Source organism: Hibiscus syriacus, unplaced genomic scaffold, assembly GCF_006381635.1.
Source record: "Hibiscus syriacus cultivar Baekdansim isolate YM2019G1 unplaced genomic scaffold, ASM638163v2 tig00110893_pilon, whole genome shotgun sequence".
Taxonomy (NCBI): Eukaryota; Viridiplantae; Streptophyta; class Magnoliopsida; order Malvales; family Malvaceae; genus Hibiscus; species Hibiscus syriacus.
Genome location: NW_024062901.1, coordinates 5,422,857 through 5,431,291, shown reverse-complemented (window position 1 = coordinate 5,431,291; position 8,435 = coordinate 5,422,857). Strand labels below are relative to the sequence as shown.

Sequence of the window (8,435 nt, the reverse complement as noted above, 5' to 3'; positions counted from 1 at the left end):
TTGGCAAACATATATGTCGAAGGAACAATAACTCAAGTGGAAGGAAATAAATATATTTATCCATCTGATTTTATTTTGTTCTATTAAAGCAACCGTGAGTGGGAGGCAGCTACAGCTGTCTTTTATTATTTACTTTATTATTTTCTAAGTATGGAACGTGTAATAAAAAAAATTAATGAGATGCATTGCTGGCCATGGAATGCGCTCGCTTCTGACCTCTTTTCCTTCTGTTTTTTAAAAAAAGGGTAAAGCCCTAAACTTTTAGGACATTTACATTTTAGTCACCTAACTTTTAAAACTTCTGATACAACCATCGAATTTTAGTTCGTTTTCAGTACGTCCCTGACGTTACCTTCCATTAGATTTAACTGACTGACATGTTAACTCCGTTAAACCCTCGTTCTTCTTCTTCTTCCTTTCTTCTTCTTTTTCTTCTTTTTCTCTCACTCCTGTTACCCCACTCTTCTTCTTCTCTCCTGGTCGTGTCCATCACAAGATTTTGATGCAACTCACGTCCACTGAACCCTCCAAAGTCGTACTTTGCACATTGACAACTGCATTTTGATATCAAAATAAATTCCTTAATCCCAATAGAATATAGAAATAGTAGTAAAGAGGTCAATCCTCAGGGACTTAGAAAATTCACAAATTTTTGTTTGAATTGCTTAAACCAGGTGATAAGTAGTAGATAAAAAGGGGTTTTGATAATGATTAATATAAAAAGCGATTTAAAGAAAAATAAAAAAAATAAATAATATAAAGTTGAAAATGAATAAGGTAAAACAACCTCAAGCCTCGTTTGATCAATTTCCTCGAATCATCGCATTAGATTTTACAAGGGCAATCCTCGGTTTTGATAGAAATGATTAAATAATAAAAAGCGATTTAAAGAAAAATAAAAAAAATAAATAATATAAAGTTGAAAATGAATAAGGTTAAAACAACCTCAAGCCTCGTTTGACTCAATTTCCTTCGAATCATCGCATTAGATTTTCTCTTCGAGATTCACGTCAGTTACTTTGTCTACAAGGGCAATCCTCGCGACTCTTCTTTATATACCGAATACTCAAAGAAATCTTTGATTTCGGCTTTGGAAATTGATATGATCAATATCTATTGTCATATATCAATAACCTTTTAAGTTTGTGAATACCAACTCGATTGTTGTTTCAATAACTACTAATTCCGATCTCAATTCCCTTTTGGCAAGGCAATCTCGCCAAATGTATTTCTAGGAAGTCGAATATTCTTTCAATAAGCAGATCCTTCCTCCAACATCTAATCGCAACAACATCTTGACCAAAGTCAATATTTGATTTTGGAAAATATTTTGATTTTGAAAATAAGCACAGAGATTAAAAGAGATATTCCGAAGTTATTCAAGTGTTTTTCAATTCTCACGTTGAATTGAGGTCGTCGCTTTAGCTCTCGGCTTATGAGAAAAAACTAAGTTGACAAAAGTCATGCTTAACATATTTTAAAATAAAACTTAAAATAAAATAAAATGAAATTTTGAAAAAGAAAGAGAGAACTTTATAAAACTAGAAATAAAAAGAAGATTGAAATCTAATTGTGAGATTAAGCTTACCCGAGAGAGTATTTATAGCCTCTAAAACCCTAGAATAAACATAGAAATTAAAGAAAAATAATCCTAAAGATAATTCCATTTTTTCTTAATCAAACTTTAAAATTAAAAATAAATCTCCTAAGATATTATATTCGTCCACCTTCCAAAATGGCTGATTATATCTTCTAGAGAACTGTTGCTACTGAACCTTCTAGAAATTATCACGTCAGACCGTATCATGCCATAATCGTGCTTATGTCTCTAGTCCTACCAAATAATAAAAACATTACAAAATAAGTCATTTTACAGCTAATTCTGAAAAATAAAATCTTGCACGAAAATAAGCATAATACAACAAAATCAACATATATATAAATTCATCATATTAAATATTTAACAGGTAAATATTACCGATTTTGAACGCTAATCACCCATGGCTTTCACCACCGTCGAAAATGGAGGATTATCGTTTGTAAGAGAGTTCACGGTAGCGCAGAACCATCACTCTTTTCTGGCACCATCGAAGATAATATCAAAGTAGGAAACATTGATGCAAGTGATCAACAGATCTGGGCTGCAGCAACGATGGCGAATGCACATACTTTTATCTCCCAACTTCCGAATCAGTACTTAATGGAGTTCATCCGCCTAGTCTCTGATCACTCACTCTACAAATCTTGTTAAGTTCATTCCATGCCATGTGAGAATCAGAAAATAAATGATCATTTGTGGTTGAAATGGAATGCATGTAGGCTTAAGGGAGTGCAGCTATCAGGAGGGCAGAAACAAGAATTGCCATAGCAAGAGCTGATCTAAAGAATCCTCCAGTTTAGTCTGAAAAAACAATTAATTAATTTTAGATAAAATTTTGGGTATGACAGTTACTCAATATGTTAAGGAACTGTTCGATCAAAGTCCTGAGAGAGACCTGGTGTCTTGGACCACCCTTATTCAAGCTTTTGTTAAAATGGGTTTTGCTAAAGAAGCCATTCGGGCTTACTTTGATATGTGCAGAGCAAATTTACAACCCGATAAGAGGACGCCGGTTGTCGTCCTTTCGGCTTGTTCTAGATTAGGAGACTTGAGTTTAGGCACCCGGATTCATGAGAATATATGCGATGTTTTCGTTGGTAATGCATTGGTTGATGTGTGTATGAGGTGTGGTGATGCGGTCTGCGCACGCCAGTTGTTTGAGAAAATGCCTGTGAAAAATGTGGTTTCTTGGAATTACATGATATCTGGTCTAGTTCAGCAAGGACAATTTACGGCAGCATTGCATGTTTTTCATGATATGCAAGGACTAGGTGTTAGGCCTGATAGTGTTACTCTTGTTTCCGTTTGAATGCGTTTAGTAATCTTGGGAAGCTCGAGTTATCGATAAAAATCAAATCAAATCAATGCAGATGGGTTTATAGGGAATGCGTTGGTGGGTATGTATGCTAAGTGTGGAAGCACAGAACAGGCTTTCGGTGTGTTTCGAGGAATGGAATGCAAATATGTCTTTTCTTATACTGCCATGATCGTTGGATTCGTGATGCATGGAGAAGCCGAGAGAGCATTGGATATCTTTGCAGAGATGCGTGTGGTGGGCATCAAACCGGATGAAGTGACATTCGTCGGTGTTCTTTCAGCATGTAGTCATGCAGGAATGGTAGGTGGGGGTTGGAGACACTTTGAAGACATGTCGACAGTTTATAATTTGGAACCTCAAACGGAGCACTATGGTTGTATGGTTGATCTTTTAGGCCGTGCTGGACTAATACACGAAGCAGAAGAATTTATAGCAAACATGCCAATTGAGCCTGATGCATTTGTTTGGGGTGCATTACTAGGAGCTTGTAAAATTCATGGAAAAGTTTAGCTTGGGGAAACCGTGATGAAAAACTTGTAGCTATCGAACCTGAAAGAGATGGGGGATAAATACTCATGTCGAAAATCTATTTCTGCAAATAGATGGAAAGATGCGCTAAAATTGAGGAAGGCAATGAAAGAAAGAAAAATGAAGAAGGCTCCGGGATGTAGTTTGATTGAAGTCGATGGCATTGTTCACGAGTTCCGGAAGGGAGACAAATCACACCCTAGAAATGAGGAGTTAAAGAAGTTGCTGGCAGAAATTGCAATTCACTTACAGAACCATGGTCAACTTCCTACTAGCAACTTTATAACTCGATACAGCTTGCGTAGATAGTGGAAAAACAGTGGCACGGAGGCGTATCTGCTTGGCTTTCTCACAAGACTGTGTTCTTCAAATAAGCTGCAGGTTGTGAAAAATGTGTTTAAAATCACATGTATAAGATGCCTTTAAAGGTAACAAGTTTCTCATTTTTCTCCTTTAACAATGATATGACACCCTCATACTTCTCATATAAGATGCCTACAAAAGATCACGAGTTTACTCATTCTTCTGTCAAACAAAGACCGTAAGATCGAGAGGCTCCAAGTTCTGTAATGACAAATGATGTTAAGCTTTCCAATGATTCTTAAGTTACTAAAGTGTATGCTCAATGGGGTCCGTAAATGGTTTTGTGTATTGTTCAGAAAACTTGTTGCATGTACACTTCTTCAGGTACGCCATCGCACAAATGCATTTTCACATCAAGCTGACGTCAAAGTAGGCCATTGGTTATACTATGGAGAGAACTGAGAACAATGATGCAACTCTTTGAAAAAATGGCCATTTTTTTAGTTACCTAGTGAATATGAAGAAGAATAAGTTTAATCACACGAGTCAAAAGTTTTCGATGATGTCATAGAATAGTGAATTTTTTTTCAATTTTTTCAATGAAATTTTGATTTACTCGTATTTGAAGACAACAATCATCTCCTTAACCACCGAAGTCGCTTGATTCGTATACTTTTTTTTGAACCTTCTCAATTACCGCTTAAGATCATATGTGTTAGTATAGGAACCCGAGTTAATAATTTGAACCTTCGAGATTCAATAGATATGATCAGTTGCGGATCTATGTTTATGTGACGGTGCGCACTGGACACGTGTCCATCTTGAAATCTGAATTTTCTTCAATAATTATTTATTTTATCAATTGTATTCGCCTTGAAATTTTATTTGTGCACATTTTGTGTAAAAATTTTATGACGTTGATATATATAATTATATACGTATCCATCCTAATTTTTTTTTTGAAATCGGTACTAGATATGATATATACATTGCAACAACACAACTATTTCTACAAAAGCAAATAGTGGACATAAAGAAATTGTTAAACATAAATGTGGGGTAAAAAATTGGTCCTAAAGTATTTTTTTGTCAAAATAAGTACATATAGTATTCATTTTTTTTCATCCAAGTACCTAAAGTATTCTTTAATTAATGTCATATGTCAACTTTTTTAGAACTTAGATGAAAAAGTTTGAGTAGTTTAGGTACCTATTTTGACATAAAATACTTTAGGTACTTATTTTCACTAAAAATATAATTTGATATATTTATTTTTGATCAAAAATACTTTAGGTAATTAAATAAAAAATAAAGTATACTTTAACTACATATTTATGATATAAGCCTTTAAAAAATTATAAACGTAATGTGTGATATGTAAAATTATAACTTTGAAAAATATTAGACACCCAGTTTGATTAAAAAAATATTTAGACATCTAAAATTAACAATTTTTTGTATTAATTTTTTAATTAACCCAAAAAGAATGTACGTGAGAAGAATCCTTTAGCACTAAGTATTTTTGGTATAATGTCACAAAAAAAACATAACATTTAATTAAATAGTCATATTAAATTCTATACTTTTTTTAAGTTCTAACCCTAACATTTTATTTTAGGTAAAAAGAACCTTCTACAGACGGAAACTGTTAGTTAACAAATTAACGCTTCAAATTAAGAGTCTTTTACCTTAAAATGAAACATTGAGGATTAGAATGATCTAAAAAGGAAAAAAGAGCCAATGTAATTAGTCTATCAAACTTTAGAGGCCTTTTTATCCTAAAATGAAACTTTGTGTGTCAAAATACTAAAAAATAGGGGCCAAATGACATTTTTGTAAATATTGGGAGTTAATTTTAACATTCTGCCTATTAAAAAATATTTGTATCGTTTGACTAAATAATCATTTTGATTCTTTTTTATTTTAGAGTATTTAGGCCTCTAACTTTTCGTTTTGGGAAAAAATACTCCTATGTGAAATGAAAACCGTTAGTCAACAAAGGGTTGACGCTCCAAAATAGAAATACTTCACCCTAAAATAAAATGTTAAAGGTTAAAACGCTAAAAACAAAGGTTAAAGCATTATTTAATTAAATGATATATTACTTTTCATCTTAAAATGAAATATTTTGAATTAAAATATTAAAAAAATAATAGAGATAAAAGTAAAAATACAGTGAAATATTAAAAGTGTTTATTAATATTATACCTTAATAGAAGCAGCTCGAGATTAAAACAAATAACCATTTGCATGAAGCAATCACCAGCCTGAGTGGGGAAGCAACGGATCACATTAGCAGTGTTTCCTCTCCACAATGACTTGATTTTTAAATTTAGTCGAATTAAAAAATTTGATTCGAATCGACTCGATTTAATTTTTTTTTAAATTAAAGTCGAGTTATAAAATAGAATTCAAATAACTTCAAATTTTTAGTCGATTGATTTTTAAGTTTGAGTCGAATCCCTCAACTATATGATTACTTATGTTACATATGAAAAATATGAAGATGGTGTTTTTAAAGTTTATTTTAGGTTTTAATTTGATACATCTCCGTTTAAAAAATAAAAGGGTAAATTACGTGTTTAGTATCTAGACTATCAATTTTGATCCGTATTAAGTACATAAACTTTCAAAATTTTAAAACTATATCTAAAGTTTAATTTTTGTTTCACTTTAGTACCCGATAGTTAAAAGCTTCATTTTATTACCCTCATTCAAAATTTAACATTAAATTTTAAAAAAAATTAAAGTTTAGGAATTAAACGGGCCAAATTGATACTTTAGATACTAAATATTAAGTTTTTAACAGTGGGTACTAAATAAAATGAAACTAAACATTAGCTATAATTTTAAAAAAATTAAAAGTTTAGATACTAAAAATGATTAAAACCGATAGTTTAGATATTAAATACGTAATTTATCCAAATTAAAACTATGGACATGATTTTTTTTAATGATCATACGACATTACTTTAAGTTGACGCCACTGTTAGATAGGATTTTGTAAAGAAATAATGTTTGAGTACTAAATTAGGACAAAAATAATAGTTAGATTACTAAATATGCAGTTTAACCAACATGAGTTATGTTTCAATAATAAACAGGTTGATATTACTAAAACAGTGTTTTAATTCTTGTAAAGATTTATATAATAAGATTCACTCGTCAAAATTAAATATAATATATAGGTATGTCTAAATTAATCAAGTTAAAATCTTGGAGAACGGCAACAAAAAAAGGAAAAAAGAAAAAGAAGTGCTCTGCAGTCTTCACTGGCCGACACAGGTATGTGCTTACACTTTCCATCCTCATATAACTTATCTCCTTTAAATCTTCTTTAAATTTGTTTGATTGATTTCCTCTTCATTGTATTGTCCGCATCAATTTCTTTTCAAATCGCAGTGTGTATTGAGATAAGAAGTAACGTATTCGATCTCATTCGAAGAATCTGTTTCGTCCTCTCTGTCAGATCTGAAACCTTAAGGTATGAAGAAACTCGATTACCCAATTTTAATCTTTGAGATTAGGTTGATGATATTTATTCCCTGTTGTTGTTGTTCTTTCTCTTGTCGTCTCTTTTGGATTGTTCTATAGGGTAAATTTTAACAGATCTAGCTAAACAAATTTTATCCGCCTAGAATTTGAATGAATCACTGTTAAATTTGACCAAAAATTACAGATCAAGTTGGTCAGAACCAATTTTTGCTAGTGAATGTGATTTGCTTTCCGATCGTTGTAGGTTTGAAAAGGGAGGCTCTTATTTCCAATTTTTGGAGCTTTCAATTGGAAGATCTAAATGCAAACTGTGAGCAAATTGCAGGAGGATTAAGAGACACCAATGAAAGGATGTTTTGATGGCTATTATCTAAATTTTAAGCCTTGATATCAACTTGACAACAATGTTCAGAACGAAGCCAGCATAATTGGAGCCTACGGGATGGGTGGTGTAGGAAAGATGTTATGTGTGGTTTGTAATTTTACAAGTCTACAAGTTAGAGAGTCAAAGTGATGGTTAAAACTAATAAGAATTCAAGTTCAAATTTGATATCATTAAAGAATTCAAGTTTGATTTTGCTACTATCAAAAAAATTTAAATTGACAAGTTGGCAAATTGTTTAAAAATGAGATGAAAAAAATACTCATTTGGTCTCTGAACTATTATATTATTTATAAGTTTAGCCATAGAAATTTAACTATAAATAAGTCTAATCATCTACATTTGAAATCATCTCTTTCATTTGTTTTTTCTTTATTCTCTCACTCTCTAATATTTTAGAAATTATAAGGAAGTCCATTTGTTGTAATATTTTTTGATATTGAAGTTATTATCCGTTGTGATGCTCGAGGAGTAGATGATATTTCTTTGAACCTTGTAAATTTTGTATGTTCTCTCCATTATTGTGATTAATTGGATTTTTTTCATTATGTTTCAATATTCAATAGTTTGACATGTTTATATGTTGTGTAATTTTGATAGTTTAAATCTTAACGTTTTAGATCAATTTTGAAACTATGTTCGGGTGATAAATAACTCGATTTTCTCAATAATTAGTATTAGATTTTCGATTGAGGTTGTCTTAGTGGTCTTGCTACTAAAAATATTGGCGTTTTTACCCAAAAAATATCCTAATATTAAATAAATCCCGATCAAACACCCTTTGATCAAATATTTCCTATCTAGCACCC

The 8,435-nt window shown here is 31.6% G+C and overlaps 1 long non-coding RNA gene and 1 pseudogene across 1 annotated transcript; both read left to right on the top strand.

Moving 5' to 3' along the window:
- The first annotated feature begins 2,441 nt into the window (after nt 1–2,441).
- LOC120145631 lies at nt 2,442–3,926 on the top strand (annotated as a pseudogene).
- A 3,016-nt stretch (nt 3,927–6,942) lies between these two features.
- On the top strand, nt 6,943–7,774 carry LOC120145360. The gene is made up of 3 exons (XR_005518127.1): nt 6,943–7,034; nt 7,152–7,233; nt 7,489–7,774. It is a non-coding gene; the product is annotated as an uncharacterized LOC120145360 (long non-coding RNA).
- Nucleotides 7,775–8,435: the final 661 nt, after the last annotated feature.